This window comes from Scleropages formosus, chromosome 9, assembly GCF_900964775.1.
Source record: "Scleropages formosus chromosome 9, fSclFor1.1, whole genome shotgun sequence".
Taxonomy (NCBI): domain Eukaryota; kingdom Metazoa; phylum Chordata; class Actinopteri; order Osteoglossiformes; family Osteoglossidae; genus Scleropages; species Scleropages formosus.
The window spans coordinates 24,652,742-24,677,673 of NC_041814.1; the positions used below are offsets into that span (position 1 = coordinate 24,652,742).

Sequence of the window (24,932 nt, forward strand, 5' to 3'; positions counted from 1 at the left end):
ACTACAGTTCAAAATCAAGCCGTACGGAAACGTGTGCACTTCAGTCCAAAATAAATATTCATGTCATCATTAAAAGACGAAAGAGAACTAGCATTTTGTCATTCAGCAGATCTCTGAATGTAGATTCTCAGAAAATACTGTGCATACGGGTGAGGGATTCGAACCTGGGGTTCAAGGCAGAAAAGGAACAGTCGCTAGTCTGCAGTACATTCACTGTATTATTACTGGAGAAGCACGCGCTCTCACTGACACACATACCAAGGGAACCATTTGAGTCAGTAATTCTTCGGAAAGGGATCATCTTCACGAAGGGTGGGAAGAAACCGGAGCACAAGTCTCTGCGCCAGCAAGCTGGCAAAACTGACGTAGTCCTTCGAGCCGGATTCGAACCAGCGACCTAAGGATGACGATGTTCACCCCACTACAGTCCTCCGCTCTACCAACTGAGCTACCGAAGGATGACTACAGTTCAAAATCAAGCCGTACGGAAACGTGTGCACTTCAGTCCAAAATAAATATTCATGTCATCATTAAAAGACGAAGACGAAAGAGAACTAGCATTTTGTCATTCAGCAGATCTCTGAATGTAGATTCTCAGAAAATACTGTGCATACGGGTGAGGGATTCGAACCTGGGGTTCTAGGCAGAAAAGGAACAGTTGCTAGTCTGCAGTACATTCACTGTATTATTACTGGAGAAGCACGCGCTCTCACTGACACACATACTAAGGGAACCATTTGAGTCAGTAATTCTTCGGAAAGGGATCATCTTCACGAAGGGTGGGAAGAAACCGGAGCACAAGTCTCTGCGCCAGCAAGCTGGCAAAACTGACGTAGTCCTTCGAGCCGGATTCGAACCAGCGACCTAAGGATGACGATGTTCACCCCACTACAGTCCTCCGCTCTACCAACTGAGCTACCGAAGGATGACTACAGTTCGAAATCAAGCCGTACGGAAACGTGTGCACTTCAGTCCAAAATAAATATTCATGTCATCATTAAAAGACGAAGACGAAAGAGAACTAGCATTTTGTCATTCAGCAGATCTCTGAATGTAGATTCTCAGAAAATACTGTGCATACGGGTGAGGGATTCGAACCTGGGGTTCTAGGCAGAAAAGGAACAGTTGCTAGTCTGCAGTACATTCACTGTATCATTACTGGAGAAGCACGCGCTCTCACTGACACACATACCAAGGGAACCATTTGAGTCAGTAATTCTTCGGAAAGGGATCATCTTCACGAAGGGTGGGAAGAAACCGGAGCACAAGTCTCTGCGCCAGCAAGCTGGCAAAACTGACGTAGTCCTTCGAGCCGGATTCGAACCAGCGACCTAAGGATGACGATGTTCACCCCACTACAGTCCTCCGCTCTACCAACTGAGCTACCGAAGGATGACTACAGTTCAAAATCAAGCCGTACGGAAACGTGTGCACTTCAGTCCAAAATAAATATTCATGTCATCATTAAAAGACGAAGACGAAAGAGAACTAGCACTTTGTCATTCAGCAGATCTCTGAATGTAGATTCTCAGAAAATACTGTGCATACGGGTGAGGGATTCGAACCTGGGGTTCTAGGCAGAAAAGGAACAGTTGCTAGTCTGCAGTACATTCACTGTATCATTTCTGGAGAAGCACGCGCTCTCACTGACACACATACTAAGGGAACCATTTGAGTCAGTAATTCTTCGGAAAGGGATCATCTTCACGAAGGGTGGGAAGAAACCGGAGCACAAGTCTCTGCGCCAGCAAGCTGGCAAAACTGACGTAGTCCTTCGAGCCGGATTCGAACCAGCGACCTAAGGATGACGATGTTCACCCCACTACAGTCCTCCGCTCTACCAACTGAGCTACCGAAGGATGACTACAGTTCAAAATCAAGCCGTACGGAAACGTGTGCACTTCAGTCCAAAATAAATATTCATGTCATCATTAAAAGACGAAGACGAAAGAGAACTAGCACTTTGTCATTCAGCAGATCTCTGAATGTAGATTCTCAGAAAATACTGTGCATACGGGTGAGGGATTCGAACCTGGGGTTCTAGGCAGAAAAGGAAAAGTTGCTAGTCTGCAGTACATTCACTGTATCATTTCTGGAGAAGCACGCGCTCTCACTGACACACATACCAAGGGAACCATTTGAGTCAGTAATTCTTCGGAAAGGGATCATCTTCACGAAGGGTGGGAAGAAACCGGAGCACAAGTCTCTGCGCCAGCAAGCTGGCAAAACTGACGTAGTCCTTCGAGCCGGATTCGAACCAGCGACCTAAGGATGACGATGTTCACCCCACTACAGTCCTCCGCTCTACCAACTGAGCTACCGAAGGATGACTACAGTTCAAAATCAAGCCGTACGGAAACGTGTGCACTTCAGTCCAAAATAAATATTCATGTCATCATTAAAAGACGAAGACGAAAGAGAACTAGCATTTTGTCATTCAGCAGATCTCTGAATGTAGATTCTCAGAAAATACTGTGCATACGGGTGAGGGATTCGAACCTGGGGTTCTAGGCAGAAAAGGAACAGTTGCTAGTCTGCAGTACATTCACTGTATTATTACTGGAGAAGCACGCGCTCTCACTGACACACATACCAAGGGAACCATTTGAGTCAGTAATTCTTCGGAAAGGGATCATCTTCACGAAGGGTGGGAAGAAACCGGAGCACAAGTCTCTGCGCCAGCAAGCTGGCAAAACTGACGTAGTCCTTCGAGCCGGATTCGAACCAGCGACCTAAGGATGACGATGTTCACCCCACTACAGTCCTCCGCTCTACCAACTGAGCTACCGAAGGATGACTACAGCTCGAAATCAAGCCGTACGGAAACGTGTGCACTTCAGTCCAAAATAAATATTCATGTCATCATTAAAAGACGAAGACGAAAGAGAACTAGCATTTTGTCATTCAGCAGATCTCTGAATGTAGATTCTCAGAAAATACTGTGCATACGGGTGAGGGATTCGAACCTGGGGTTCTAGGCAGAAAAGGAGCAGTCGCAAGTCTGCAGTACATTCACTGTATTATTACTGGAGAAGCACGCGCTCTCACTGACACACATACCAAGGGAACCATTTGAGTCAGTAATTCTTCGGAAAGGGATCATCTTCACGAAGGGTGGGAAGAAACCGGAGCACAAGTCTCTGCGCCAGCAAGCTGGCAAGACAGACGTAGTCCTTCGAGCCGGATTCGAACCAGCGACCTAAGGATGACGATGTTCACCCCACTACAGTCCTCCGCTCTACCAACTGAGCTACCGAAGGATGACTACAGTTCAAAATCAAGCCGTACGGAAACGTGTGCACTTCAGTCCAAAATAAATATTCATGTCATCATTAAAAGACGAAGACGAAAGAGAACTAGCACTTTGTCATTCAGCAGATCTCTGAATGTAGATTCTCAGAAAATACTGTGCATACGGGTGAGGGATTCGAACCTGGGGTTCTAGGCAGAAAAGGAACAGTTGCTAGTCTGCAGTACATTCACTGTATTATTACTGGAGAAGCACGCGCTCTCACTGACACACATACCAAGGGAACCATTTGAGTCAGTAATTCTTCGGAAAGGGATCATCTTCACGAAGGGTGGGAAGAAACCGGAGCACAAGTCTCTGCGCCAGCAAGCTGGCAAAACTGACGTAGTCCTTCGAGCCGGATTCGAACCAGCGACCTAAGGATGACGATGTTCACCCTACTACAGTCCTCCGCTCTACCAACTGAGCTACCGAAGGATGACTACAGTTCAAAATCAAGCCGTACGGAAACGTGTGCACTTCAGTCCAAAATAAATATTCATGTCATCATTAAAAGACGAAGACGAAAGAGAACTAGCACTTTGTCATTCAGCAGATCTCTGAATGTAGATTCTCAGAAAATACTGTGCATACGGGTGAGGGATTCGAACCTGGGGTTCTAGGCAGAAAAGGAACAGTTGCTAGTCTGCAGTACATTCACTGTATTATTACTGGAGAAGCACGCGCTCTCACTGACACACATACCAAGGGAACCATTTGAGTCAGTAATTCTTCGGAAAGGGATCATCTTCACGAAGGGTGGGAAGAAACCGGAGCACAAGTCTCTGCGCCAGCAAGCTGGCAAAACTGACGTAGTCCTTCGAGCCGGATTCGAACCAGCGACCTAAGGATGACGATGTTCACCCCACTACAGTCCTCCGCTCTACCAACTGAGCTACCGAAGGATGACTACAGTTCAAAATCAAGCCGTACGGAAACGTGTGCACTTCAGTCCAAAATAAATATTCATGTCATCATTAAAAGACGAAGACGAAAGAGAACTAGCATTTTGTCATTCAGCAGATCTCTGAATGTAGATTCTCAGAAAATACTGTGCATACGGGTGAGGGATTCGAACCTGGGGTTCTAGGCAGAAAAGGAACAGTTGCTAGTCTGCAGTACATTCACTGTATTATTACTGGAGAAGCACGCGCTCTCACTGACACACATACCAAGGGAACCATTTGAGTCAGTAATTCTTCGGAAAGGGATCATCTTCACGAAGGGTGGGAAGAAACCGGAGCACAAGTCTCTGCGCCAGCAAGCTGGCAAAACTGACGTAGTCCTTCGAGCCGGATTCGAACCAGCGACCTAAGGATGACGATGTTCACCCCACTACAGTCCTCCGCTCTACCAACTGAGCTACCGAAGGATGACTACAGTTCAAAATCAAGCCGTACGGAAACGTGTGCACTTCAGTCCAAAATAAATATTCATGTCATCATTAAAAGACGAAGACGAAAGAGAACTAGCACTTTGTCATTCAGCAGATCTCTGAATGTAGATTCTCAGAAAATACTGTGCATACGGGTGAGGGATTCGAACCTGGGGTTCTAGGCAGAAAAGGAACAGTTGCTAGTCTGCAGTACATTCACTGTATTATTACTGGAGAAGCACGCGCTCTCACTGACACACATACCAAGGGAACCATTTGAGTCAGTAATTCTTCGGAAAGGGATCATCTTCACGAAGGGTGGGAAGAAACCGGAGCACAAGTCTCTGCGCCAGCAAGCTGGCAAAACTGACGTAGTCCTTCGAGCCGGATTCGAACCAGCGACCTAAGGATGACGATGTTCACCCCACTACAGTCCTCCGCTCTACCAACTGAGCTACCGAAGGATGACTACAGTTCAAAATCAAGCCGTACGGAAACGTGTGCACTTCAGTCCAAAATAAATATTCATGTCATCATTAAAAGACGAAGACGAAAGAGAACTAGCACTTTGTCATTCAGCAGATCTCTGAATGTAGATTCTCAGAAAATACTGTGCATACGGGTGAGGGATTCGAACCTGGGGTTCTAGGCAGAAAAGGAACAGTTGCTAGTCTGCAGTACATTCACTGTATTATTACTGGAGAAGCACGCGCTCTCACTGACACACATACCAAGGGAACCATTTGAGTCAGTAATTCTTCGGAAAGGGATCATCTTCACGAAGGGTGGGAAGAAACCGGAGCACAAGTCTCTGCGCCAGCAAGCTGGCAAAACTGACGTAGTCCTTCGAGCCGGATTCGAACCAGCGACCTAAGGATGACGATGTTCACCCCACTACAGTCCTCCGCTCTACCAACTGAGCTACCGAAGGATGACTACAGTTCAAAATCAAGCCGTACGGAAACGTGTGCACTTCAGTCCAAAATAAATATTCATGTCATCATTAAAAGACGAAGACGAAAGAGAACTAGCATTTTGTCATTCAGCAGATCTCTGAATGTAGATTCTCAGAAAATACTGTGCATACGGGTGAGGGATTCGAACCTGGGGTTCTAGGCAGCAAAGGAACAGTTGCTAGTCTGCAGTACATTCACTGTATTATTACTGGAGAAGCACGCGCTCTCACTGACACACATACCAAGGGAACCATTTGAGTCAGTAATTCTTCGGAAAGGGATCATCTTCACGAAGGGTGGGAAGAAACCGGAGCACAAGTCTCTGCGCCAGCAAGCTGGCAAAACTGACGTAGTCCTTCGAGCCGGATTCGAACCAGCGACCTAAGGATGACGATGTTCACCCCACTACAGTCCTCCGCTCTACCAACTGAGCTACCGAAGGATGACTACAGTTCAAAATCAAGCCGTACGGAAACGTGTGCACTTCAGTCCAAAATAAATATTCATGTCATCATTAAAAGACGAAGACGAAAGAGAACTAGCATTTTGTCATTCAGCAGATCTCTGAATGTAGATTCTCAGAAAATACTGTGCATACGGGTGAGGGATTCGAACCTGGGGTTCTAGGCAGAAAAGGAACAGTTGCTAGTCTGCAGTACATTCACTGTATTATTACTGGAGAAGCACGCGCTCTCACTGACACACATACCAAGGGAACCATTTGAGTCAGTAATTCTTCGGAAAGGGATCATCTTCACGAAGGGTGGGAAGAAACCGGAGCACAAGTCTCTGCGCCAGCAAGCTGGCAAAACTGACGTAGTCCTTCGAGCCGGATTCGAACCAGCGACCTAAGGATGACGATGTTCACCCCACTACAGTCCTCCGCTCTACCAACTGAGCTACCGAAGGATGACTACAGTTCAAAATCAAGCCGTACGGAAACGTGTGCACTTCAGTCCAAAATAAATATTCATGTCATCATTAAAAGACGAAGACGAAAGAGAACTAGCACTTTGTCATTCAGCAGATCTCTGAATGTAGATTCTCAGAAAATACTGTGCATACGGGTGAGGGATTCGAACCTGGGGTTCTAGGCAGCAAAGGAACAGTCGCTAGTCTGCAGTACATTCACTGTATTATTACTGGAGAAGCACGCGCTCTCACTGACACACATACCAAGGGAACCATTTGAGTCAGTAATTCTTCGGAAAGGGATCATCTTCACGAAGGGTGGGAAGAAACCGGAGCACAAGTCTCTGCGCCAGCAAGCTGGCAAAACTGACGTAGTCCTTCGAGCCGGATTCGAACCAGCGACCTAAGGATGACGATGTTCACCCCACTACAGTCCTCCGCTCTACCAACTGAGCTACCGAAGGATGACTACAGTTCAAAATCAAGCCGTACGGAAACGTGTGCACTTCAGTCCAAAATAAATATTCATGTCATCATTAAAAGACGAAGACGAAAGAGAACTAGCATTTTGTCATTCAGCAGATCTCTGAATGTAGATTCTCAGAAAATACTGTGCATACGGGTGAGGGATTCGAACCTGGGGTTCTAGGCAGAAAAGGAACAGTTGCTAGTCTGCAGTACATTCACTGTATTATTACTGGAGAAGCACGCGCTCTCACTGACACACATACCAAGGGAACCATTTGAGTCAGTAATTCTTCGGAAAGGGATCATCTTCACGAAGGGTGGGAAGAAACCGGAGCACAAGTCTCTGCGCCAGCAAGCTGGCAAAACTGACGTAGTCCTTCGAGCCGGATTCGAACCAGCGACCTAAGGATGACGATGTTCACCCCACTACAGTCCTCCGCTCTACCAACTGAGCTACCGAAGGATGACTACAGTTCAAAATCAAGCCGTACGGAAACGTGTGCACTTCAGTCCAAAATAAATATTCATGTCATCATTAAAAGACGAAGACGAAAGAGAACTAGCATTTTGTCATTCAGCAGATCTCTGAATGTAGATTCTCAGAAAATACTGTGCATACGGGTGAGGGATTCGAACCTGGGGTTCTAGGCAGAAAAGGAACAGTTGCTAGTCTGCAGTACATTCACTGTATTATTACTGGAGAAGCACGCGCTCTCACTGACACACATACCAAGGGAACCATTTGAGTCAGTAATTCTTCGGAAAGGGATCATCTTCACGAAGGGTGGGAAGAAACCGGAGCACAAGTCTCTGCGCCAGCAAGCTGGCAAAACTGACGTAGTCCTTCGAGCCGGATTCGAACCAGCGACCTAAGGATGACGATGTTCACCCCACTACAGTCCTCCGCTCTACCAACTGAGCTACCGAAGGATGACTACAGTTCAAAATCAAGCCGTACGGAAACGTGTGCACTTCAGTCCAAAATAAATATTCATGTCATCATTAAAAGACGAAGACGAAAGAGAACTAGCATTTTGTCATTCAGCAGATCTCTGAATGTAGATTCTCAGAAAATACTGTGCATACGGGTGAGGGATTCGAACCTGGGGTTCTAGGCAGAAAAGGAACAGTCGCTAGTCTGCAGTACATTCACTGTATTATTACTGGAGAAGCACGCGCTCTCACTGACACACATACCAAGGGAACCATTTGAGTCAGTAATTCTTCGGAAAGGGATCATCTTCACGAAGGGTGGGAAGAAACCGGAGCACAAGTCTCTGCGCCAGCAAGCTGGCAAAACTGACGTAGTCCTTCGAGCCGGATTCGAACCAGCGACCTAAGGATGACGATGTTCACCCCACTACAGTCCTCCGCTCTACCAACTGAGCTACCGAAGGATGACTACAGTTCAAAATCAAGCCGTACGGAAACGTGTGCACTTCAGTCCAAAATAAATATTCATGTCATCATTAAAAGACGAAGACGAAAGAGAACTAGCATTTTGTCATTCAGCAGATCTCTGAATGTAGATTCTCAGAAAATACTGTGCATACGGGTGAGGGATTCGAACCTGGGGTTCTAGGCAGAAAAGGAACAGTCGCTAGTCTGCAGTACATTCACTGTATTATTACTGGAGAAGCACGCGCTCTCACTGACACACATACCAAGGGAACCATTTGAGTCAGTAATTCTTCGGAAAGGGATCATCTTCACGAAGGGTGGGAAGAAACCGGAGCACAAGTCTCTGCGCCAGCAAGCTGGCAAAACTGACGTAGTCCTTCGAGCCGGATTCGAACCAGCGACCTAAGGATGACGATGTTCACCCCACTACAGTCCTCCGCTCTACCAACTGAGCTACCGAAGGATGACTACAGTTCAAAATCAAGCCGTACGGAAACGTGTGCACTTCAGTCCAAAATAAATATTCATGTCATCATTAAAAGACGAAGACGAAAGAGAACTAGCATTTTGTCATTCAGCAGATCTCTGAATGTAGATTCTCAGAAAATACTGTGCATACGGGTGAGGGATTCGAACCTGGGGTTCTAGGCAGAAAAGGAGCAGTCGCAAGTCTGCAGTACATTCACTGTATTATTACTGGAGAAGCACGCGCTCTCACTGACACACATACCAAGGGAACCATTTGAGTCAGTAATTCTTCGGAAAGGGATCATCTTCACGAAGGGTGGGAAGAAACCGGAGCACAAGTCTCTGCGCCAGCAAGCTGGCAAAACTGACGTAGTCCTTCGAGCCGGATTCGAACCAGCGACCTAAGGATGACGATGTTCACCCCACTACAGTCCTCCGCTCTACCAACTGAGCTACCGAAGGATGACTACAGCTCGAAATCAAGCCGTATGGAAACGTGTGCACTTCAGTCCAAAATAAATATTCATGTCATCATTAAAAGACGAAGACGAAAGAGAACTAGCATTTTGTCATTCAGCAGATCTCTGAATGTAGATTCTCAGAAAATACTGTGCATACGGGTGAGGGATTCGAACCTGGGGTTCTAGGCAGAAAAGGAACAGTCGCTAGTCTGCAGTACATTCACTGTATTATTACTGGAGAAGCACGCGCTCTCACTGACACACATACCAAGGGAACCATTTGAGTCAGTAATTCTTCGGAAAGGGATCATCTTCACGAAGGGTGGGAAGAAACCGGAGCACAAGTCTCTGCGCCAGCAAGCTGGCAAAACTGACGTAGTCCTTCGAGCCGGATTCGAACCAGCGACCTAAGGATGACGATGTTCACCCCACTACAGTCCTCCGCTCTACCAACTGAGCTACCGAAGGATGACTACCGTTCAAAATCAAGCCGTACGGAAACGTGTGCACTTCAGTCCAAAATAAATATTCATGTCATCATTAAAAGACGAAGACGAAAGAGAACTAGCATTTTGTCATTCAGCAGATCTCTGAATGTAGATTCTCAGAAAATACTGTGCATACGGGTGAGGGATTCGAACCTGGGGTTCTAGGCAGAAAAGGAACAGTTGCTAGTCTGCAGTACATTCACTGTATTATTTCTGGAGAAGCACGCGCTCTCACTGACACACATACCAAGGGAACCATTTGAGTCAGTAATTCTTCGGAAAGGGATCATCTTCACGAAGGGTGGGAAGAAACCGGAGCACAAGTCTCTGCGCCAGCAAGCTGGCAAAACTGACGTAGTCCTTCGAGCCGGATTCGAACCAGCGACCTAAGGATGACGATGTTCACCCCACTACAGTCCTCCGCTCTACCAACTGAGCTACCGAAGGATGACTACAGTTCAAAATCAAGCCGTACGGAAACGTGTGCACTTCAGTCCAAAATAAATATTCATGTCATCATTAAAAGACGAAGACGAAAGAGAACTAGCATTTTGTCATTCAGCAGATCTCTGAATGTAGATTCTCAGAAAATACTGTGCATACGGGTGAGGGATTCGAACCTGGGGTTCTAGGCAGAAAAGGAACAGTTGCTAGTCTGCAGTACATTCACTGTATTATTACTGGAGAAGCACGCGCTCTCACTGACACACATACTAAGGGAACCATTTGAGTCAGTAATTCTTCGGAAAGGGATCATCTTCACGAAGGGTGGGAAGAAACCGGAGCACAAGTCTCTGCGCCAGCAAGCTGGCAAAACTGACGTAGTCCTTCGAGCCGGATTCGAACCAGCGACCTAAGGATGACGATGTTCACCCCACTACAGTCCTCCGCTCTACCAACTGAGCTACCGAAGGATGACTACAGTTCAAAATCAAGCCGTACGGAAACGTGTGCACTTCAGTCCAAAATAAATATTCATGTCATCATTAAAAGACGAAGACGAAAGAGAACTAGCACTTTGTCATTCAGCAGATCTCTGAATGTAGATTCTCAGAAAATACTGTGCATACGGGTGAGGGATTCGAACCTGGGGTTCTAGGCAGAAAAGGAACAGTGGCAAGTCTGCAATACATTCACTGTATTATTACTGGAGAAGCACGCGCTCTCACTGACACACATACCAAGGGAACCATTTGAGTCAGTAATTCTTCGGAAAGGGATCATCTTCACGAAGGGTGGGAAGAAACCGGAGCACAAGTCTCTGCGCCAGCAAGCTGGCAAAACTGACGTAGTCCTTCGAGCCGGATTCGAACCACCGACCTAAGGATGACGATGTTCACCCCACTACAGTCCTCCGCTCTACCAGCTGAGCTACCGAAGGATGACTACAGTTCGACATCAAGCCGTACGGAAACGTGTGCACTTCAGTCCAAAATAAATATTCATGTCATCATTAAAAGACGAAGACGAAAGAGAACTAGCATTTTGTCATTCAGCAGATCTCTGAATGTAGATTCTCAGAAAATACTGTGCATACGGGTGAGGGATTCGAACCTGGGGTTCTAGGCAGAAAAGGAGCAGTCGCAAGTCTGCAGTACATTCACTGTATTATTACTGGAGAAGCACGCGCTCTCACTGACACACATACCAAGGGAACCATTTGAGTCAGTAATTCTTCGGAAAGGGATCATCTTCACGAAGGGTGGGAAGAAACCGGAGCACAAGTCTCTGCGCCAGCAAGCTGGCAAAACTGACGTAGTCCTTCGAGCCGGATTCGAACCAGCGACCTAAGGATGACGATGTTCACCCCACTACAGTCCTCCGCTCTACCAACTGAGCTACCGAAGGATGACTACAGTTCAAAATCAAGCCGTACGGAAACGTGTGCACTTCAGTCCAAAATAAATATTCATGTCATCATTAAAAGACGAAGACGAAAGAGAACTAGCACTTTGTCATTCAGCAGATCTCTGAATGTAGATTCTCAGAAAATACTGTGCATACGGGTGAGGGATTCGAACCTGGGGTTCTAGGCAGAAAAGGAGCAGTTGCTAGTCTGCAGTACATTCACTGTATTATTACTGGAGAAGCACGCGCTCTCACTGACACACATACCAAGGGAACCATTTGAGTCAGTAATTCTTCGGAAAGGGATCATCTTCACGAAGGGTGGGAAGAAACCGGAGCACAAGTCTCTGCGCCAGCAAGCTGGCAAGACAGACGTAGTCCTTCGAGCCGGATTCGAACCAGCGACCTAAGGATGACGATGTTCACCCCACTACAGTCCTCCGCTCTACCAACTGAGCTACCGAAGGATGACTACCGTTCAAAATCAAGCCGTACGGAAACGTGTGCACTTCAGTCCAAAATAAATATTCATGTCATCATTAAAAGACGAAGACGAAAGAGAACTAGCATTTTGTCATTCAGCAGATCTCTGAATGTAGATTCTCAGAAAATACTGTGCATACGGGTGAGGGATTCGAACCTGGGGTTCTAGGCAGAAAAGGAACAGTCGCTAGTCTGCAGTACATTCACTGTATTATTACTGGAGAAGCACGCGCTCTCACTGACACACATACCAAGGGAACCATTTGAGTCAGTAATTCTTCGGAAAGGGATCATCTTCACGAAGGGTGGGAAGAAACCGGAGCACAAGTCTCTGCGCCAGCAAGCTGGCAAAACTGACGTAGTCCTTCGAGCCGGATTCGAACCAGCGACCTAAGGATGACGATGTTCACCCCACTACAGTCCTCCGCTCTACCAACTGAGCTACCGAAGGATGACTACAGTTCAAAATCAAGCCGTACGGAAACGTGTGCACTTCAGTCCAAAATAAATATTCATGTCATCATTAAAAGACGAAGACGAAAGAGAACTAGCATTTTGTCATTCAGCAGATCTCTGAATGTAGATTCTCAGAAAATACTGTGCATACGGGTGAGGGATTCGAACCTGGGGTTCTAGGCAGAAAAGGAGCAGTCGCAAGTCTGCAGTACATTCACTGTATTATTACTGGAGAAGCACGCGCTCTCACTGACACACATACCAAGGGAACCATTTGAGTCAGTAATTCTTCGGAAAGGGATCATCTTCACGAAGGGTGGGAAGAAACCGGAGCACAAGTCTCTGCGCCAGCAAGCTGGCAAAACTGACGTAGTCCTTCGAGCCGGATTCGAACCAGCGACCTAAGGATGACGATGTTCACCCCACTACAGTCCTCCGCTCTACCAACTGAGCTACCGAAGGATGACTACAGTTCAAAATCAAGCCGTACGGAAACGTGTGCACTTCAGTCCAAAATAAATATTCATGTCATCATTAAAAGACGAAGACGAAAGAGAACTAGCATTTTGTCATTCAGCAGATCTCTGAATGTAGATTCTCAGAAAATACTGTGCATACGGGTGAGGGATTCGAACCTGGGGTTCTAGGCAGAAAAGGAGCAGTCGCTAGTCTGCAGTACATTCACTGTATTATTACTGGAGAAGCACGCGCTCTCACTGACACACATACCAAGGGAACCATTTGAGTCAGTAATTCTTCGGAAAGGGATCATCTTCACGAAGGGTGGGAAGAAACCGGAGCACAAGTCTCTGCGCCAGCAAGCTGGCAAAACTGACGTAGTCCTTCGAGCCGGATTCGAACCAGCGACCTAAGGATGACGATGTTCACCCCACTACAGTCCTCCGCTCTACCAACTGAGCTACCGAAGGATGACTACAGTTCAAAATCAAGCCGTACGGAAACGTGTGCACTTCAGTCCAAAATAAATCTTCCTGTCATCATTAAAAGACGAAGACGAAAGAGAACTAGCACTTTGTCATTCAGCAGATCTCTGAATGTAGATTCTCAGAAAATACTGTGCATACGGGTGAGGGATTCGAACCTGGGGTTCTAGGCAGAAAAGGAGCAGTTGCTAGTCTGCAGTACATTCACTGTATTATTACTGGAGAAGCACGCGCTCTCACTGACACACATACTAAGGGAACCATTTGAGTCAGTAATTCTTCGGAAAGGGATCATCTTCACGAAGGGTGGGAAGAAACCGGAGCACAAGTCTCTGCGCCAGCAAGCTGGCAAAACTGACGTAGTCCTTCGAGCCGGATTCGAACCAGCGACCTAAGGGTGACGATGTTCACCCCACTACAGTCCTCCGCTCTACCAACTGAGCTACCGAAGGATGACTACAGTTCGAAATCAAGCCGTACGGAAACGTGTGCACTTCAGTCCAAAATAAATATTCATGTCATCATTAAAGACGAAGACGAAAGAGAACTAGCATTTTGTCATTCAGCAGATCTCTGAATGTAGATTCTCAGAAAATACTGTGCATACGGGTGAGGGATTCGAACCTGGGGTTCTAGGCAGAAAAGGAGCAGTCGCAAGTCTGCAGTACATTCACTGTATTATTACTGGAGAAGCACGCGCTCTCACTGACACACATACCAAGGGAACCATTTGAGTCAGTAATTCTTCGGAAAGGGATCATCTTCACGAAGGGTGGGAAGAAACCGGAGCACAAGTCTCTGCGCCAGCAAGCTGGCAAAACTGACGTAGTCCTTCGAGCCGGATTCGAACCAGCGACCTAAGGATGACGATGTTCACCCCACTACAGTCCTCCGCTCTACCAACTGAGCTACCGAAGGATGACTACAGTTCAAAATCAAGCCGTACGGAAACGTGTGCACTTCAGTCCAAAATAAATATTCATGTCATCATTAAAAGACGAAGACGAAAGAGAACTAGCATTTTGTCATTCAGCAGATCTCTGAATGTAGATTCTCAGAAAATACTGTGCATACGGGTGAGGGATTCGAACCTGGGGTTCTAGGCAGAAAAGGAACAGTTGCTAGTCTGCAGTACATTCACTGTATTATTACTGGAGAAGCACGCGCTCTCACTGACACACATACCAAGGGAACCATTTGAGTCAGTAATTCTTCGGAAAGGGATCATCTTCACGAAGGGTGGGAAGAAACCGGAGCACAAGTCTCTGCGCCAGCAAGCTGGCAAAACTGACGTAGTCCTTCGAGCCGGATTCGAACCAGCGACCTAAGGATGACGATGTTCACCCCACTACAGTCCTCCGCTCTACCAACTGAGCTACCGAAGGATGACTACAGTTCAAAATCAAGCCGTACGGAAACGTGTGCACTTCAGTCCAAAATAAATATTCATGTCATCATTAAAAGACGAAGACGAAAGAGAACTAGCATTTTGTCATTCAGCAGATCTCTGAATGTAGATTCTCAGAAAATACTGTGCATACGGGTGAGGGATTCGAACCTGGGGTTCTAGGCAGAAAAGGAACAGTTGCTAGTCTGCAGTACATTCACTGTATTATTACTGGAGAAGCACGCGCTCTCACTGACACACATACCAAGGGAACCATTTGAGTCAGTAATTCTTCGGAAAGGGATCATCTTCACGAAGGGTGGGAAGAAACCGGAGCACAAGTCTCTGCGCCAGCAAGCTGGCAAAACTGACGTAGTCCTTCGAGCCGGATTCGAACCAGCGACCTAAGGATGACGATGTTCACCCCACTACAGTCCTCCGCTCTACCAACTGAGCTACCGAAGGATGACTACAGTTCAAAATCAAGCCGTACGGAAACGTGTGCACTTCAGTCCAAAATAAATATTCATGTCATCATTAAAAGACGAAGACGAAAGAGAACTAGCATTTTGTCATTCAGCAGATCTCTGAATGTAGATTCTCAGAAAATACTGTGCATACGGGTGAGGGATTCGAACCTGGGGTTCTAGGCAGAAAAGGAAGCAGTCGCAAGTCTGCAGTACATTCACTGTATTATTACTGGAGAAGCACGCGCTCTCACTGACACACATACCAAGGGAACCATTTGAGTCAGTAATTCTTCGGAAAGGGATCATCTTCACGAAGGGTGGGAAGAAACCGGAGCACAAGTCTCTGCGCCAGCAAGCTGGCAAAACTGACGTAGTCCTTCGAGCCGGATTCGAACCAGCGACCTAAGGATGACGATGTTCACCCCACTACAGTCCTCCGCTCTACCAACTGAGCTACCGAAGGATGACTACAGTTCAAAATCAAGCCGTACGGAAACGTGTGCACTTCAGTCCAAAATAAATATTCATGTCATCATTAAAAGACGAAGACGAAAGAGAACTAGCATTTTGTCATTCAGCAGATCTCTGAATGTAGATTCTCAGAAAATACTGTGCATACGGGTGAGGGATTCGAACCTGGGGTTCTAGGCAGAAAAGGAGCAGTCGCAAGTCTGCAGTACATTCACTGTATTATTACTGGAGAAGCACGCGCTCTCACTGACACACATACCAAGGGAACCATTTGAGTCAGTAATTCTTCGGAAAGGGATCATCTTCACGAAGGGTGGGAAGAAACCGGAGCACAAGTCTCTGCGCCAGCAAGCTGGCAAAACTGACGTAGTCCTTCGAGCCGGATTCGAACCAGCGACCTAAGGATGACGATGTTCACCCCACTACAGTCCTCCGCTCTACCAACTGAGCTACCGAAGGATGACTACAGTTCGAAATCAAGCCGTACGGAAACGTGTGCACTTCAGTCCAAAATAAATATTCATGTCATCATTAAAAGACGAAGACGAAAGAGAACTAGCATTTTGTCATTCAGCAGATCTCTGAATGTAGATTCTCAGAAAATACTGTGCATACGGGTGAGGGATTCGAACCTGGGGTTCTAGGCAGAAAAGGAGCAGTCGCAAGTCTGCAGTACATTCACTGTATTATTACTGGAGAAGCACGCGCTCTCACTGACACACATACCAAGGGAACCATTTGAGTCAGTAATTCTTCGGAAAGGGATCATCTTCACGAAGGGTGGGAAGAAACCGGAGCACAAGTCTCTGCGCCAGCAAGCTGGCAAAACTGACGTAGTCCTTCGAGCCGGATTCGAACCAGCGACCTAAGGATGACGATGTTCACCCCACTACAGTCCTCCGCTCTACCAACTGAGCTACCGAAGGATGACTACAGTTCAAATCAAGCCGTACGGAAACGTGTGCACTTCAGTCCAAAATAAATATTCATGTCATCATTAAAAGACGAAGACGAAAGAGAACTAGCATTTTGTCATTCAGCAGATCTCTGAATGTAGATTCTCAGAAAATACTGTGCATACGGGTGAGGGATTCGAACCTGGGGTTCTAGGCAGAAAAGGAGCAGTCGCAAGTCTGCAGTACATTCACTGTATTATTACTGGAGAAGCACGCGCTCTCACTGACACACATACCAAGGGAACCATTTGAGTCAGTAATTCTTCGGAAAGGGATCATCTTCACGAAGGGTGGGAAGAAACCGGAGCACAAGTCTCTGCGCCAGCAAGCTGGCAAAACTGACGTAGTCCTTCGAGCCGGATTCGAACCAGCGACCTAAGGATGACGATGTTCACCCCACTACAGTCCTCCGCTCTACCAACTGAGCTACCGAAGGATGACTACAGTTCAAAATCAAGCCGTACGGAAACGTGTGCACTTCAGTCCAAAATAAATATTCATGTCATCATTAAAAGACGAAGACGAAAGAGAACTAGCATTTTGTCATTCAGCAGATCTCTGAATGTAGATTCTCAGAAAATACTGTGCATACGGGTGAGGGATTCGAACCTGGGGTTCTAGGCAGAAAAGGAAGCAGTCGCAAGTCTGCAGTACATTCACTGTATTATTACTGGAGAAGCACGCGCTCTCACTGACACACATACCAAGGGAACCATTTGAGTCAGTAATTCTTCGGAAAGGGATCATCTTCACGAAGGGTGGGAAGAAACCGGAGCACAAGTCTCTGCGCCAGCAAGCTGGCAAAACTGACGTAGTCCTTCGAGCCGGATTCGAACCAGCGACCTAAGGATGACGATGTTCACCCCACTACAGTCCTCCGCTCTACCAACTGAGCTACCGAAGGATGACTACAGTTCAAAATCAAGCCGTACGGAAACGTGTGCACTTCAGTCCAAAATAAATATTCATGTCATCATTAAAAGACGAAGACGAAAGAGAACTAGCATTTTGTCATTCAGCAGATCTCTGAATGTAGATTCTCAGAAAATACTGTGCATACGGGTGAGGGATTCGAACCTGGGGTTCTAGGCAGAAAAGGAGCAGTCGCAAGTCTGCAGTACATTCACTGTATTATTACTGGAGAAGCACGCGCTCTCACTGACACACATACCAAGGGAACCATTTGAGTCAGTAATTCTTCGGAAAGGGATCATCTTCACGAAGGGTGGGAAGAAACCGGAGCACAAGTCTCTGCGCCAGCAAGCTGGCAAAACTGACGTAGTCCTTCGAGCCGGATTCGAACCAGCGACCTAAGGATGACGATGTTCACCCCACTACAGTCCTCCGCTCTACCAACTGAGCTACCGAAGGATGACTACAGTTCAAAATCAAGCCGTACGGAAACGTGTGCACTTCAGTCCAAAATAAATATTCATGTCATCATTAAAAGACGAAGACGAAAGAGAACTAGCATTTTGTCATTCAGCAGATCTCTGAATGTAGATTCTCAGAAAATACTGTGCATACGGGTGAGGGATTCGAACCTGGGGTTCTAGGCAGAAAAGGAGCAGTCGCTAAGTCTGCAGTACATTCACTGTATTATTACTGGAGAAGCACGCGCTCTCACTGACACACATACCAAGGGAACCATTTGAGTCAGTAATTCTTCGGAAAGGGATCATCTTCACGAAGGGTGGGAAGAAACCGGAGCACAAGTCTCTGCGCCAGCAAGCTGGCAAAACTGACGTAGTCCTTCGAGCCGGATTCGAACCAGCGACCTAAGGATGACGATGTTCACCCCACTACAGTCCTCCGCTCTACCAACTGAGCTACCGAAGGATGACTACAGTTCAAAATCAAGCCGTACGGAAACGTGTGCACTTCAGTCCAAAATAAATATTCATGTCATCATTAAAAGACGAAGACGAAAGAGAACTAGCATTTTGTCATTCAGCAGATCTCTGAATGTAGATTCTCAGAAAATACTGTGCATACGGGTGAGGGATTCGAACCTGGGGTTCTAGGCAGAAAAGGAACAGTTGCTAGTCTGCAGTACATTCACTGTATTATTACTGGAGAAGCACGCGCTCTCACTGACACACATACCAAGGGAACCATTTGAGTCAGTAATTCTTCGGAAAGGGATCATCTTCACGAAGGGTGGGAAGAAACCGGAGCACAAGTCTCTGCGCCAGCAAGCTGGCAAAACTGACGTAGTCCTTCGAGCCGGATTCGAACCAGCGACCTAAGGATGACGATGTTCACCCCACTACAGTCCTCCGCTCTACCAACTGAGCTACCGAAGGATGACTACAGTTCAAAATCAAGCCGTACGGAAACGTGTGCACTTCAGTCCAAAATAAATATTCATGTCATCATTAAAAGACGAAGACGAAAGAGAACTAGCATTTTGTCATTCAGCAGATCTCTGAATGTAGATTCTCAGAAAATACTGTGCATACGGGTGAGGGATTCGAACCTGGGGTTCTAGGCAGAAAAGGAGCAGTCGCAAGTCTGCAGTACATTCACTGTATTATTACTGGAGAAGCACGCGCTCTCACTGACACACATACCAAGGGAACCATTTGAGTCAGTAATTCTTCGGAAAGGGATCATCTTCACGAAGGGTGGGAAGAAACCGGAGCACAAGTCTCTGCGCCAGCAAGCTGGCAAAACTGACGTAGTCCTTCGAGCCGGATTCGAACCAGCGACCTAAGGATGACGATGTTCACCCCACTACAGTCCTCCGCTCTACCAACTGAGCTACCGAAGGATGACTACAGTTCAAAATCAAGCCGTACGGAAACGTGTGCACTTCAGTCCAAAATAAATATTCATGTCATCATTAAAAGACGAAGACGAAAGAGAACTAGCATTTTGTCATTCAGCAGATCTCTGAATGTAGATTCTCAGAAAATACTGTGCATACGGGTGAGGGATTCGAACCTGGGGTTCTAGGCAGAAAAGGAGCAGTCGCAAGTCTGCAGTACATTCACTGTATTATTACTGGAGAAGCACGCGCTCTCACTGACACACATACCAAGGGAACCATTTGAGTCAGTAATTCTTCGGAAAGGGATCATCTTCACGAAGGGTGGGAAGAAACCGGAGCACAAGTCTCTGCGCCAGCAAGCTGGCAAAACTGACGTAGTCCTTCGAGCCGGATTCGAACCAGCGACCTAAGGATGACGATGTTCACCCCACTACAGTCCTCCGCTCTACCAACTGAGCTACCGAAGGATGACTACAGTTCAAAATCAAGCCGTACGGAAACGTGTGCACTTCAGTCCAAAATAAATATTCATGTCATCATTAAAAGACGAAGACGAAAGAGAACTAGCATTTTGTCATTCAGCAGATCTCTGAATGTAGATTCTCAGAAAATACTGTGCATACGGGTGAGGGATTCGAACCTGGGGTTCTAGGCAGAAAAGGAGCAGTCGCAAGTCTGCAGTACATTCACTGTATTATTACTGGAGAAGCACGCGCTCTCACTGACACACATACCAAGGGAACCATTTGAGTCAGTAATTCTTCGGAAAGGGATCATCTTCACGAAGGGTGGGAAGAAACCGGAGCACAAGTCTCTGCGCCAGCAAGCTGGCAAAACTGACGTAGTCCTTCGAGCCGGATTCGAACCAGCGACCTAAGGATGACGATGTTCACCCCACTACAGTCCTCCGCTCTACCAACTGAGCTACCGAAGGATGACTACAGTTCAAAATCAAGCCGTACGGAAACGTGTGCACTTCAGTCCAAAATAAATATTCATGTCATCATTAAAAGACGAAGACGAAAGAGAACTAGCATTTTGTCATTCAGCAGATCTCTGAATGTAGATTCTCAGAAAATACTGTGCATACGGGTGAGGGATTCGAACCTGGGGTTCTAGGCAGAAAAGGAGCAGTCGCAAGTCTGCAGTACATTCACTGTATTATTACTGGAGAAGCACGCGCTCTCACTGACACACATACCAAGGGAACCATTTGAGTCAGTAATTCTTCGGAAAGGGATCATCTTCACGAAGGGTGGGAAGAAACCGGAGCACAAGTCTCTGCGCCAGCAAGCTGGCAAAACTGACGTAGTCCTTCGAGCCGGATTCGAACCAGCGACCTAAGGATGACGATGTTCACCCCACTACAGTCCTCCGCTCTACCAACTGAGCTACCGAAGGATGACTACAGTTCAAAATCAAGCCGTACGGAAACGTGTGCACTTCAGTCCAAAATAAATATTCATGTCATCATTAAAAGACGAAGACGAAAGAGAACTAGCATTTTGTCATTCAGCAGATCTCTGAATGTAGATTCTCAGAAAATACTGTGCATACGGGTGAGGGATTCGAACCTGGGGTTCTAGGCAGAAAAGGAGCAGTCGCAAGTCTGCAGTACATTCACTGTATTATTACTGGAGAAGCACGCGCTCTCACTGACACACATACCAAGGGAACCATTTGAGTCAGTAATTCTTCGGAAAGGGATCATCTTCACGAAGGGTGGGAAGAAACCGGAGCACAAGTCTCTGCGCCAGCAAGCTGGCAAAACTGACGTAGTCCTTCGAGCCGGATTCGAACCAGCGACCTAAGGATGACGATGTTCACCCCACTACAGTCCTCCGCTCTACCAACTGAGCTACCGAAGGATGACTACAGTTCAAAATCAAGCCGTACGGAAACGTGTGCACTTCAGTCCAAAATAAATATTCATGTCATCATTAAAAGACGAAGACGAAAGAGAACTAGCATTTTGTCATTCAGCAGATCTCTGAATGTAGATTCTCAGAAAATACTGTGCATACGGGTGAGGGATTCGAACCTGGGGTTCTAGGCAGAAAAGGAAGCAGTCGCAAGTCTGCAGTACATTCACTGTATTATTACTGGAGAAGCACGCGCTCTCACTGACACACATACCAAGGGAACCATTTGAGTCAGTAATTCTTCGGAAAGGGATCATCTTCACGAAGGGTGGGAAGAAACCGGAGCACAAGTCTCTGCGCCAGCAAGCTGGCAAAACTGACGTAGTCCTTCGAGCCGGATTCGAACCAGCGACCTAAGGATGACGATGTTCACCCCACTACAGTCCTCCGCTCTACCAACTGAGCTACCGAAGGATGACTACAGTTCAAAATCAAGCCGTACGGAAACGTGTGCACTTCAGTCCAAAATAAATATTCATGTCATCATTAAAAGACGAAGACGAAAGAGAACTAGCATTTTGTCATTCAGCAGATCTCTGAATGTAGATTCTCAGAAAATACTGTGCATACGGGTGAGGGATTCGAACCTGGGGTTCTAGGCAGAAAAGGAGCAGTCGCAAGTCTGCAGTACATTCACTGTATTATTACTGGAGAAGCACGCGCTCTCACTGACACACATACCAAGGGAACCATTTGAGTCAGTAATTCTTCGGAAAGGGATCATCTTCACGAAGGGTGGGAAGAAACCGGAGCACAAGTCTCTGCGCCAGCAAGCTGGCAAAACTGACGTAGTCCTTCGAGCCGGATTCGAACCAGCGACCTAAGGATGACGATGTTCACCCCACTACAGTCCTCCGCTCTACCAACTGAGCTACCGAAGGATGACTACAGTTCAAAATCAAGCCGTACGGAAACGTGTGCACTTCAGTCCAAAATAAATATTCATGTCATCATTAAAAGACGAAGACGAAAGAGAACTAGCATTTTGTCATTCAGCAGATCTCTGAATGTAGATTCTCAGAAAATACTGTGCATACGGGTGAGGGATTCGAACCTGGGGTTCTAGGCAGAAAAGGAGCAGTCGCAAGTCTGCAGTACATTCACTGTATTATTACTGGAGAAGCACGCGCTCTCACTGACACACATACCAAGGGAACCATTTGAGTCAGTAATTCTTCGGAAAGGGATCATCTTCACGAAGGGTGGGAAGAAACCGGAGCACAAGTCTCTGCGCCAGCAAGCTGGCAAAACTGACGTAGTCCTTCGAGCCGGATTCGAACCAGCGACCTAAGGATGACGATGTTCACCCCACTACAGTCCTCCGCTCTACCAACTGAGCTACCGAAGGATGACTACAGTTCAAAATCAAGCCGTACGGAAACGTGTGCACTTCAGTCCAAAATAAATATTCATGTCATCATTAAAAGACGAAGACGAAAGAGAACTAGCATTTTGTCATTCAGCAGATCTCTGAATGTAGATTCTCAGAAAATACTGTGCATACGGGTGAGGGATTCGAACCTGGGGTTCTAGGCAGAAAAGGAGCAGTCGCAAGTCTGCAGTACATTCACTGTATTATTACTGGAGAAGCACGCGCTCTCACTGACACACATACCAAGGGAACCATTTGAGTCAGTAATTCTTCGGAAAGGGATCATCTTCACGAAGGGTGGGAAGAAACCGGAGCACAAGTCTCTGCGCCAGCAAGCTGGCAAAACTGACGTAGTCCTTCGAGCCGGATTCGAACCAGCGACCTAAGGATGACGATGTTCACCCCACTACAGTCCTCCGCTCTACCAACTGAGCTACCGAAGGATGACTACAGTTCAAAATCAAGCCGTACGGAAACGTGTGCACTTCAGTCCAAAATAAATATTCATGTCATCATTAAAAGACGAAGACGAAAGAGAACTAGCATTTTGTCATTCAGCAGATCTCTGAATGTAGATTCTCAGAAAATACTGTGCATACGGGTGAGGGATTCGAACCTGGGGTTCTAGGCAGAAAAGGAACAGTGGCAAGTCTGCAATACATTCACTGTATTATTACTGGAGAAGCACGCGCTCTCACTGACACACATACCAAGGGAACCATTTGAGTCAGTAATTCTTCGGAAAGGGATCATCTTCACGAAGGGTGGGAAGAAACCGGAGCACAAGTCTCTGCGCCAGCAAGCTGGCAAAACTGACGTAGTCCTTCGAGCCGGATTCGAACCAGCGACCTAAGGATGACGATGTTCACCCCACTACAGTCCTCCGCTCTACCAACTGAGCTACCGAAGGATGACTACAGTTCAAAATCAAGCCGTACGGAAACGTGTGCACTTCAGTCCAAAATAAATATTCATGTCATCATTAAAAGACGAAGACGAAAGAGAACTAGCATTTTGTCATTCAGCAGATCTCTGAATGTAGATTCTCAGAAAATACTGTGCATACGGGTGAGGGATTCGAACCTGGGGTTCTAGGCAGAAAAGGAGCAGTCGCAAGTCTGCAGTACATTCACTGTATTATTACTGGAGAAGCACGCGCTCTCACTGACACACATACCAAGGGAACCATTTGAGTCAGTAATTCTTCGGAAAGGGATCATCTTCACGAAGGGTGGGAAGAAACCGGAGCACAAGTCTCTGCGCCAGCAAGCTGGCAAAACTGACGTAGTCCTTCGAGCCGGATTCGAACCAGCGACCTAAGGATGACGATGTTCACCCCACTACAGTCCTCCGCTCTACCAGCTGAGCTACCGAAGGATGACTACAGTTCAAAATCAAGCCGTACGGAAACGTGTGCACTTCAGTCCAAAATAAATATTCATGTCATCATTAAAAGACGAAGACGAAAGAGAACTAGCATTTTGTCATTCAGCAGATCTCTGAATGTAGATTCTCAGAAAATACTGTGCATACGGGTGAGGGATTCGAACCTGGGGTTCTAGGCAGAAAAGGAGCAGTCGCAAGTCTGCAGTACATTCACTGTATTATTACTGGAGAAGCACGCGCTCTCACTGACACACATACCAAGGGAACCATTTGAGTCAGTAATTCTTCGGAAAGGGATCATCTTCACGAAGGGTGGGAAGAAACCGGAGCACAAGTCTCTGCGCCAGCAAGCTGGCAAAACTGACGTAGTCCTTCGAGCCGGATTCGAACCAGCGACCTAAGGATGACGATGTTCACCCCACTACAGTCCTCCGCTCTACCAACTGAGCTACCGAAGGATGACTACAGTTCAAAATCAAGCCGTACGGAAACGTGTGCACTTCAGTCCAAAATAAATATTCATGTCATCATTAAAAGACGAAGACGAAAGAGAACTAGCATTTTGTCATTCAGCAGATCTCTGAATGTAGATTCTCAGAAAATACTGTGCATACGGGTGAGGGATTCGAACCTGGGGTTCTAGGCA

At 46.7% G+C, this 24,932-nt stretch overlaps 50 non-coding genes across 50 annotated transcripts; all 50 read right to left on the minus strand.

Annotated features, from left to right (window-relative positions):
- Positions 1-369: 369 nt before the first annotated feature.
- trnay-gua (transfer RNA tyrosine (anticodon GUA)) lies at positions 370-458 on the minus strand. The gene is given in 2 exon segments: positions 370-405; positions 422-458. It is a non-coding gene; the product is annotated as a tRNA-Tyr (tRNA).
- Positions 459-836: 378 nt separating this feature from the next.
- On the minus strand, positions 837-925 carry trnay-gua (transfer RNA tyrosine (anticodon GUA)). The gene is given in 2 exon segments: positions 837-872; positions 889-925. It is a non-coding gene; the product is annotated as a tRNA-Tyr (tRNA).
- A 378-nt stretch (positions 926-1,303) lies between these two features.
- On the minus strand, positions 1,304-1,392 carry trnay-gua (transfer RNA tyrosine (anticodon GUA)). Its single transcript is given in 2 exon segments — positions 1,304-1,339; positions 1,356-1,392. It is a non-coding gene; the product is annotated as a tRNA-Tyr (tRNA).
- Positions 1,393-1,770: 378 nt separating this feature from the next.
- trnay-gua (transfer RNA tyrosine (anticodon GUA)) lies at positions 1,771-1,859 on the minus strand. The gene is given in 2 exon segments: positions 1,771-1,806; positions 1,823-1,859. It is a non-coding gene; the product is annotated as a tRNA-Tyr (tRNA).
- Positions 1,860-2,237: 378 nt separating this feature from the next.
- On the minus strand, positions 2,238-2,326 carry trnay-gua (transfer RNA tyrosine (anticodon GUA)). The gene is given in 2 exon segments: positions 2,238-2,273; positions 2,290-2,326. It is a non-coding gene; the product is annotated as a tRNA-Tyr (tRNA).
- A 378-nt stretch (positions 2,327-2,704) lies between these two features.
- On the minus strand, positions 2,705-2,793 carry trnay-gua (transfer RNA tyrosine (anticodon GUA)). Its single transcript is given in 2 exon segments — positions 2,705-2,740; positions 2,757-2,793. It is a non-coding gene; the product is annotated as a tRNA-Tyr (tRNA).
- Positions 2,794-3,171: 378 nt separating this feature from the next.
- trnay-gua (transfer RNA tyrosine (anticodon GUA)) lies at positions 3,172-3,260 on the minus strand. Its single transcript is given in 2 exon segments — positions 3,172-3,207; positions 3,224-3,260. It is a non-coding gene; the product is annotated as a tRNA-Tyr (tRNA).
- Positions 3,261-3,638: 378 nt separating this feature from the next.
- trnay-gua (transfer RNA tyrosine (anticodon GUA)) lies at positions 3,639-3,727 on the minus strand. Its single transcript is given in 2 exon segments — positions 3,639-3,674; positions 3,691-3,727. It is a non-coding gene; the product is annotated as a tRNA-Tyr (tRNA).
- A 378-nt stretch (positions 3,728-4,105) lies between these two features.
- Positions 4,106-4,194, minus strand: trnay-gua (transfer RNA tyrosine (anticodon GUA)). Its single transcript is given in 2 exon segments — positions 4,106-4,141; positions 4,158-4,194. It is a non-coding gene; the product is annotated as a tRNA-Tyr (tRNA).
- A 378-nt stretch (positions 4,195-4,572) lies between these two features.
- On the minus strand, positions 4,573-4,661 carry trnay-gua (transfer RNA tyrosine (anticodon GUA)). The gene is given in 2 exon segments: positions 4,573-4,608; positions 4,625-4,661. It is a non-coding gene; the product is annotated as a tRNA-Tyr (tRNA).
- A 378-nt stretch (positions 4,662-5,039) lies between these two features.
- trnay-gua (transfer RNA tyrosine (anticodon GUA)) lies at positions 5,040-5,128 on the minus strand. Its single transcript is given in 2 exon segments — positions 5,040-5,075; positions 5,092-5,128. It is a non-coding gene; the product is annotated as a tRNA-Tyr (tRNA).
- Positions 5,129-5,506: 378 nt separating this feature from the next.
- trnay-gua (transfer RNA tyrosine (anticodon GUA)) lies at positions 5,507-5,595 on the minus strand. The gene is given in 2 exon segments: positions 5,507-5,542; positions 5,559-5,595. It is a non-coding gene; the product is annotated as a tRNA-Tyr (tRNA).
- Positions 5,596-5,973: 378 nt separating this feature from the next.
- trnay-gua (transfer RNA tyrosine (anticodon GUA)) lies at positions 5,974-6,062 on the minus strand. Its single transcript is given in 2 exon segments — positions 5,974-6,009; positions 6,026-6,062. It is a non-coding gene; the product is annotated as a tRNA-Tyr (tRNA).
- A 378-nt stretch (positions 6,063-6,440) lies between these two features.
- Positions 6,441-6,529, minus strand: trnay-gua (transfer RNA tyrosine (anticodon GUA)). Its single transcript is given in 2 exon segments — positions 6,441-6,476; positions 6,493-6,529. It is a non-coding gene; the product is annotated as a tRNA-Tyr (tRNA).
- A 378-nt stretch (positions 6,530-6,907) lies between these two features.
- On the minus strand, positions 6,908-6,996 carry trnay-gua (transfer RNA tyrosine (anticodon GUA)). Its single transcript is given in 2 exon segments — positions 6,908-6,943; positions 6,960-6,996. It is a non-coding gene; the product is annotated as a tRNA-Tyr (tRNA).
- Positions 6,997-7,374: 378 nt separating this feature from the next.
- On the minus strand, positions 7,375-7,463 carry trnay-gua (transfer RNA tyrosine (anticodon GUA)). The gene is given in 2 exon segments: positions 7,375-7,410; positions 7,427-7,463. It is a non-coding gene; the product is annotated as a tRNA-Tyr (tRNA).
- A 378-nt stretch (positions 7,464-7,841) lies between these two features.
- trnay-gua (transfer RNA tyrosine (anticodon GUA)) lies at positions 7,842-7,930 on the minus strand. Its single transcript is given in 2 exon segments — positions 7,842-7,877; positions 7,894-7,930. It is a non-coding gene; the product is annotated as a tRNA-Tyr (tRNA).
- Positions 7,931-8,308: 378 nt separating this feature from the next.
- On the minus strand, positions 8,309-8,397 carry trnay-gua (transfer RNA tyrosine (anticodon GUA)). The gene is given in 2 exon segments: positions 8,309-8,344; positions 8,361-8,397. It is a non-coding gene; the product is annotated as a tRNA-Tyr (tRNA).
- A 378-nt stretch (positions 8,398-8,775) lies between these two features.
- trnay-gua (transfer RNA tyrosine (anticodon GUA)) lies at positions 8,776-8,864 on the minus strand. The gene is given in 2 exon segments: positions 8,776-8,811; positions 8,828-8,864. It is a non-coding gene; the product is annotated as a tRNA-Tyr (tRNA).
- A 378-nt stretch (positions 8,865-9,242) lies between these two features.
- On the minus strand, positions 9,243-9,331 carry trnay-gua (transfer RNA tyrosine (anticodon GUA)). Its single transcript is given in 2 exon segments — positions 9,243-9,278; positions 9,295-9,331. It is a non-coding gene; the product is annotated as a tRNA-Tyr (tRNA).
- Positions 9,332-9,709: 378 nt separating this feature from the next.
- Positions 9,710-9,798, minus strand: trnay-gua (transfer RNA tyrosine (anticodon GUA)). Its single transcript is given in 2 exon segments — positions 9,710-9,745; positions 9,762-9,798. It is a non-coding gene; the product is annotated as a tRNA-Tyr (tRNA).
- A 378-nt stretch (positions 9,799-10,176) lies between these two features.
- On the minus strand, positions 10,177-10,265 carry trnay-gua (transfer RNA tyrosine (anticodon GUA)). The gene is given in 2 exon segments: positions 10,177-10,212; positions 10,229-10,265. It is a non-coding gene; the product is annotated as a tRNA-Tyr (tRNA).
- A 378-nt stretch (positions 10,266-10,643) lies between these two features.
- Positions 10,644-10,732, minus strand: trnay-gua (transfer RNA tyrosine (anticodon GUA)). Its single transcript is given in 2 exon segments — positions 10,644-10,679; positions 10,696-10,732. It is a non-coding gene; the product is annotated as a tRNA-Tyr (tRNA).
- Positions 10,733-11,577: 845 nt separating this feature from the next.
- trnay-gua (transfer RNA tyrosine (anticodon GUA)) lies at positions 11,578-11,666 on the minus strand. The gene is given in 2 exon segments: positions 11,578-11,613; positions 11,630-11,666. It is a non-coding gene; the product is annotated as a tRNA-Tyr (tRNA).
- A 378-nt stretch (positions 11,667-12,044) lies between these two features.
- On the minus strand, positions 12,045-12,133 carry trnay-gua (transfer RNA tyrosine (anticodon GUA)). The gene is given in 2 exon segments: positions 12,045-12,080; positions 12,097-12,133. It is a non-coding gene; the product is annotated as a tRNA-Tyr (tRNA).
- A 378-nt stretch (positions 12,134-12,511) lies between these two features.
- Positions 12,512-12,600, minus strand: trnay-gua (transfer RNA tyrosine (anticodon GUA)). Its single transcript is given in 2 exon segments — positions 12,512-12,547; positions 12,564-12,600. It is a non-coding gene; the product is annotated as a tRNA-Tyr (tRNA).
- Positions 12,601-12,978: 378 nt separating this feature from the next.
- Positions 12,979-13,067, minus strand: trnay-gua (transfer RNA tyrosine (anticodon GUA)). Its single transcript is given in 2 exon segments — positions 12,979-13,014; positions 13,031-13,067. It is a non-coding gene; the product is annotated as a tRNA-Tyr (tRNA).
- A 378-nt stretch (positions 13,068-13,445) lies between these two features.
- Positions 13,446-13,534, minus strand: trnay-gua (transfer RNA tyrosine (anticodon GUA)). Its single transcript is given in 2 exon segments — positions 13,446-13,481; positions 13,498-13,534. It is a non-coding gene; the product is annotated as a tRNA-Tyr (tRNA).
- An 844-nt stretch (positions 13,535-14,378) lies between these two features.
- Positions 14,379-14,467, minus strand: trnay-gua (transfer RNA tyrosine (anticodon GUA)). The gene is given in 2 exon segments: positions 14,379-14,414; positions 14,431-14,467. It is a non-coding gene; the product is annotated as a tRNA-Tyr (tRNA).
- A 378-nt stretch (positions 14,468-14,845) lies between these two features.
- On the minus strand, positions 14,846-14,934 carry trnay-gua (transfer RNA tyrosine (anticodon GUA)). The gene is given in 2 exon segments: positions 14,846-14,881; positions 14,898-14,934. It is a non-coding gene; the product is annotated as a tRNA-Tyr (tRNA).
- Positions 14,935-15,312: 378 nt separating this feature from the next.
- trnay-gua (transfer RNA tyrosine (anticodon GUA)) lies at positions 15,313-15,401 on the minus strand. Its single transcript is given in 2 exon segments — positions 15,313-15,348; positions 15,365-15,401. It is a non-coding gene; the product is annotated as a tRNA-Tyr (tRNA).
- Positions 15,402-15,780: 379 nt separating this feature from the next.
- trnay-gua (transfer RNA tyrosine (anticodon GUA)) lies at positions 15,781-15,869 on the minus strand. Its single transcript is given in 2 exon segments — positions 15,781-15,816; positions 15,833-15,869. It is a non-coding gene; the product is annotated as a tRNA-Tyr (tRNA).
- A 378-nt stretch (positions 15,870-16,247) lies between these two features.
- Positions 16,248-16,336, minus strand: trnay-gua (transfer RNA tyrosine (anticodon GUA)). The gene is given in 2 exon segments: positions 16,248-16,283; positions 16,300-16,336. It is a non-coding gene; the product is annotated as a tRNA-Tyr (tRNA).
- Positions 16,337-16,714: 378 nt separating this feature from the next.
- On the minus strand, positions 16,715-16,803 carry trnay-gua (transfer RNA tyrosine (anticodon GUA)). Its single transcript is given in 2 exon segments — positions 16,715-16,750; positions 16,767-16,803. It is a non-coding gene; the product is annotated as a tRNA-Tyr (tRNA).
- Positions 16,804-17,180: 377 nt separating this feature from the next.
- trnay-gua (transfer RNA tyrosine (anticodon GUA)) lies at positions 17,181-17,269 on the minus strand. The gene is given in 2 exon segments: positions 17,181-17,216; positions 17,233-17,269. It is a non-coding gene; the product is annotated as a tRNA-Tyr (tRNA).
- Positions 17,270-17,648: 379 nt separating this feature from the next.
- Positions 17,649-17,737, minus strand: trnay-gua (transfer RNA tyrosine (anticodon GUA)). Its single transcript is given in 2 exon segments — positions 17,649-17,684; positions 17,701-17,737. It is a non-coding gene; the product is annotated as a tRNA-Tyr (tRNA).
- Positions 17,738-18,115: 378 nt separating this feature from the next.
- trnay-gua (transfer RNA tyrosine (anticodon GUA)) lies at positions 18,116-18,204 on the minus strand. The gene is given in 2 exon segments: positions 18,116-18,151; positions 18,168-18,204. It is a non-coding gene; the product is annotated as a tRNA-Tyr (tRNA).
- Positions 18,205-18,583: 379 nt separating this feature from the next.
- On the minus strand, positions 18,584-18,672 carry trnay-gua (transfer RNA tyrosine (anticodon GUA)). Its single transcript is given in 2 exon segments — positions 18,584-18,619; positions 18,636-18,672. It is a non-coding gene; the product is annotated as a tRNA-Tyr (tRNA).
- Positions 18,673-19,050: 378 nt separating this feature from the next.
- trnay-gua (transfer RNA tyrosine (anticodon GUA)) lies at positions 19,051-19,139 on the minus strand. Its single transcript is given in 2 exon segments — positions 19,051-19,086; positions 19,103-19,139. It is a non-coding gene; the product is annotated as a tRNA-Tyr (tRNA).
- Positions 19,140-19,517: 378 nt separating this feature from the next.
- trnay-gua (transfer RNA tyrosine (anticodon GUA)) lies at positions 19,518-19,606 on the minus strand. Its single transcript is given in 2 exon segments — positions 19,518-19,553; positions 19,570-19,606. It is a non-coding gene; the product is annotated as a tRNA-Tyr (tRNA).
- Positions 19,607-19,984: 378 nt separating this feature from the next.
- Positions 19,985-20,073, minus strand: trnay-gua (transfer RNA tyrosine (anticodon GUA)). The gene is given in 2 exon segments: positions 19,985-20,020; positions 20,037-20,073. It is a non-coding gene; the product is annotated as a tRNA-Tyr (tRNA).
- A 378-nt stretch (positions 20,074-20,451) lies between these two features.
- trnay-gua (transfer RNA tyrosine (anticodon GUA)) lies at positions 20,452-20,540 on the minus strand. The gene is given in 2 exon segments: positions 20,452-20,487; positions 20,504-20,540. It is a non-coding gene; the product is annotated as a tRNA-Tyr (tRNA).
- A 378-nt stretch (positions 20,541-20,918) lies between these two features.
- trnay-gua (transfer RNA tyrosine (anticodon GUA)) lies at positions 20,919-21,007 on the minus strand. Its single transcript is given in 2 exon segments — positions 20,919-20,954; positions 20,971-21,007. It is a non-coding gene; the product is annotated as a tRNA-Tyr (tRNA).
- A 378-nt stretch (positions 21,008-21,385) lies between these two features.
- trnay-gua (transfer RNA tyrosine (anticodon GUA)) lies at positions 21,386-21,474 on the minus strand. Its single transcript is given in 2 exon segments — positions 21,386-21,421; positions 21,438-21,474. It is a non-coding gene; the product is annotated as a tRNA-Tyr (tRNA).
- Positions 21,475-21,853: 379 nt separating this feature from the next.
- On the minus strand, positions 21,854-21,942 carry trnay-gua (transfer RNA tyrosine (anticodon GUA)). Its single transcript is given in 2 exon segments — positions 21,854-21,889; positions 21,906-21,942. It is a non-coding gene; the product is annotated as a tRNA-Tyr (tRNA).
- A 378-nt stretch (positions 21,943-22,320) lies between these two features.
- On the minus strand, positions 22,321-22,409 carry trnay-gua (transfer RNA tyrosine (anticodon GUA)). Its single transcript is given in 2 exon segments — positions 22,321-22,356; positions 22,373-22,409. It is a non-coding gene; the product is annotated as a tRNA-Tyr (tRNA).
- A 378-nt stretch (positions 22,410-22,787) lies between these two features.
- Positions 22,788-22,876, minus strand: trnay-gua (transfer RNA tyrosine (anticodon GUA)). Its single transcript is given in 2 exon segments — positions 22,788-22,823; positions 22,840-22,876. It is a non-coding gene; the product is annotated as a tRNA-Tyr (tRNA).
- A 378-nt stretch (positions 22,877-23,254) lies between these two features.
- trnay-gua (transfer RNA tyrosine (anticodon GUA)) lies at positions 23,255-23,343 on the minus strand. The gene is given in 2 exon segments: positions 23,255-23,290; positions 23,307-23,343. It is a non-coding gene; the product is annotated as a tRNA-Tyr (tRNA).
- Positions 23,344-23,721: 378 nt separating this feature from the next.
- On the minus strand, positions 23,722-23,810 carry trnay-gua (transfer RNA tyrosine (anticodon GUA)). The gene is given in 2 exon segments: positions 23,722-23,757; positions 23,774-23,810. It is a non-coding gene; the product is annotated as a tRNA-Tyr (tRNA).
- An 845-nt stretch (positions 23,811-24,655) lies between these two features.
- On the minus strand, positions 24,656-24,744 carry trnay-gua (transfer RNA tyrosine (anticodon GUA)). The gene is given in 2 exon segments: positions 24,656-24,691; positions 24,708-24,744. It is a non-coding gene; the product is annotated as a tRNA-Tyr (tRNA).
- Between the last annotated feature and the right edge of the window lie 188 nt (positions 24,745-24,932).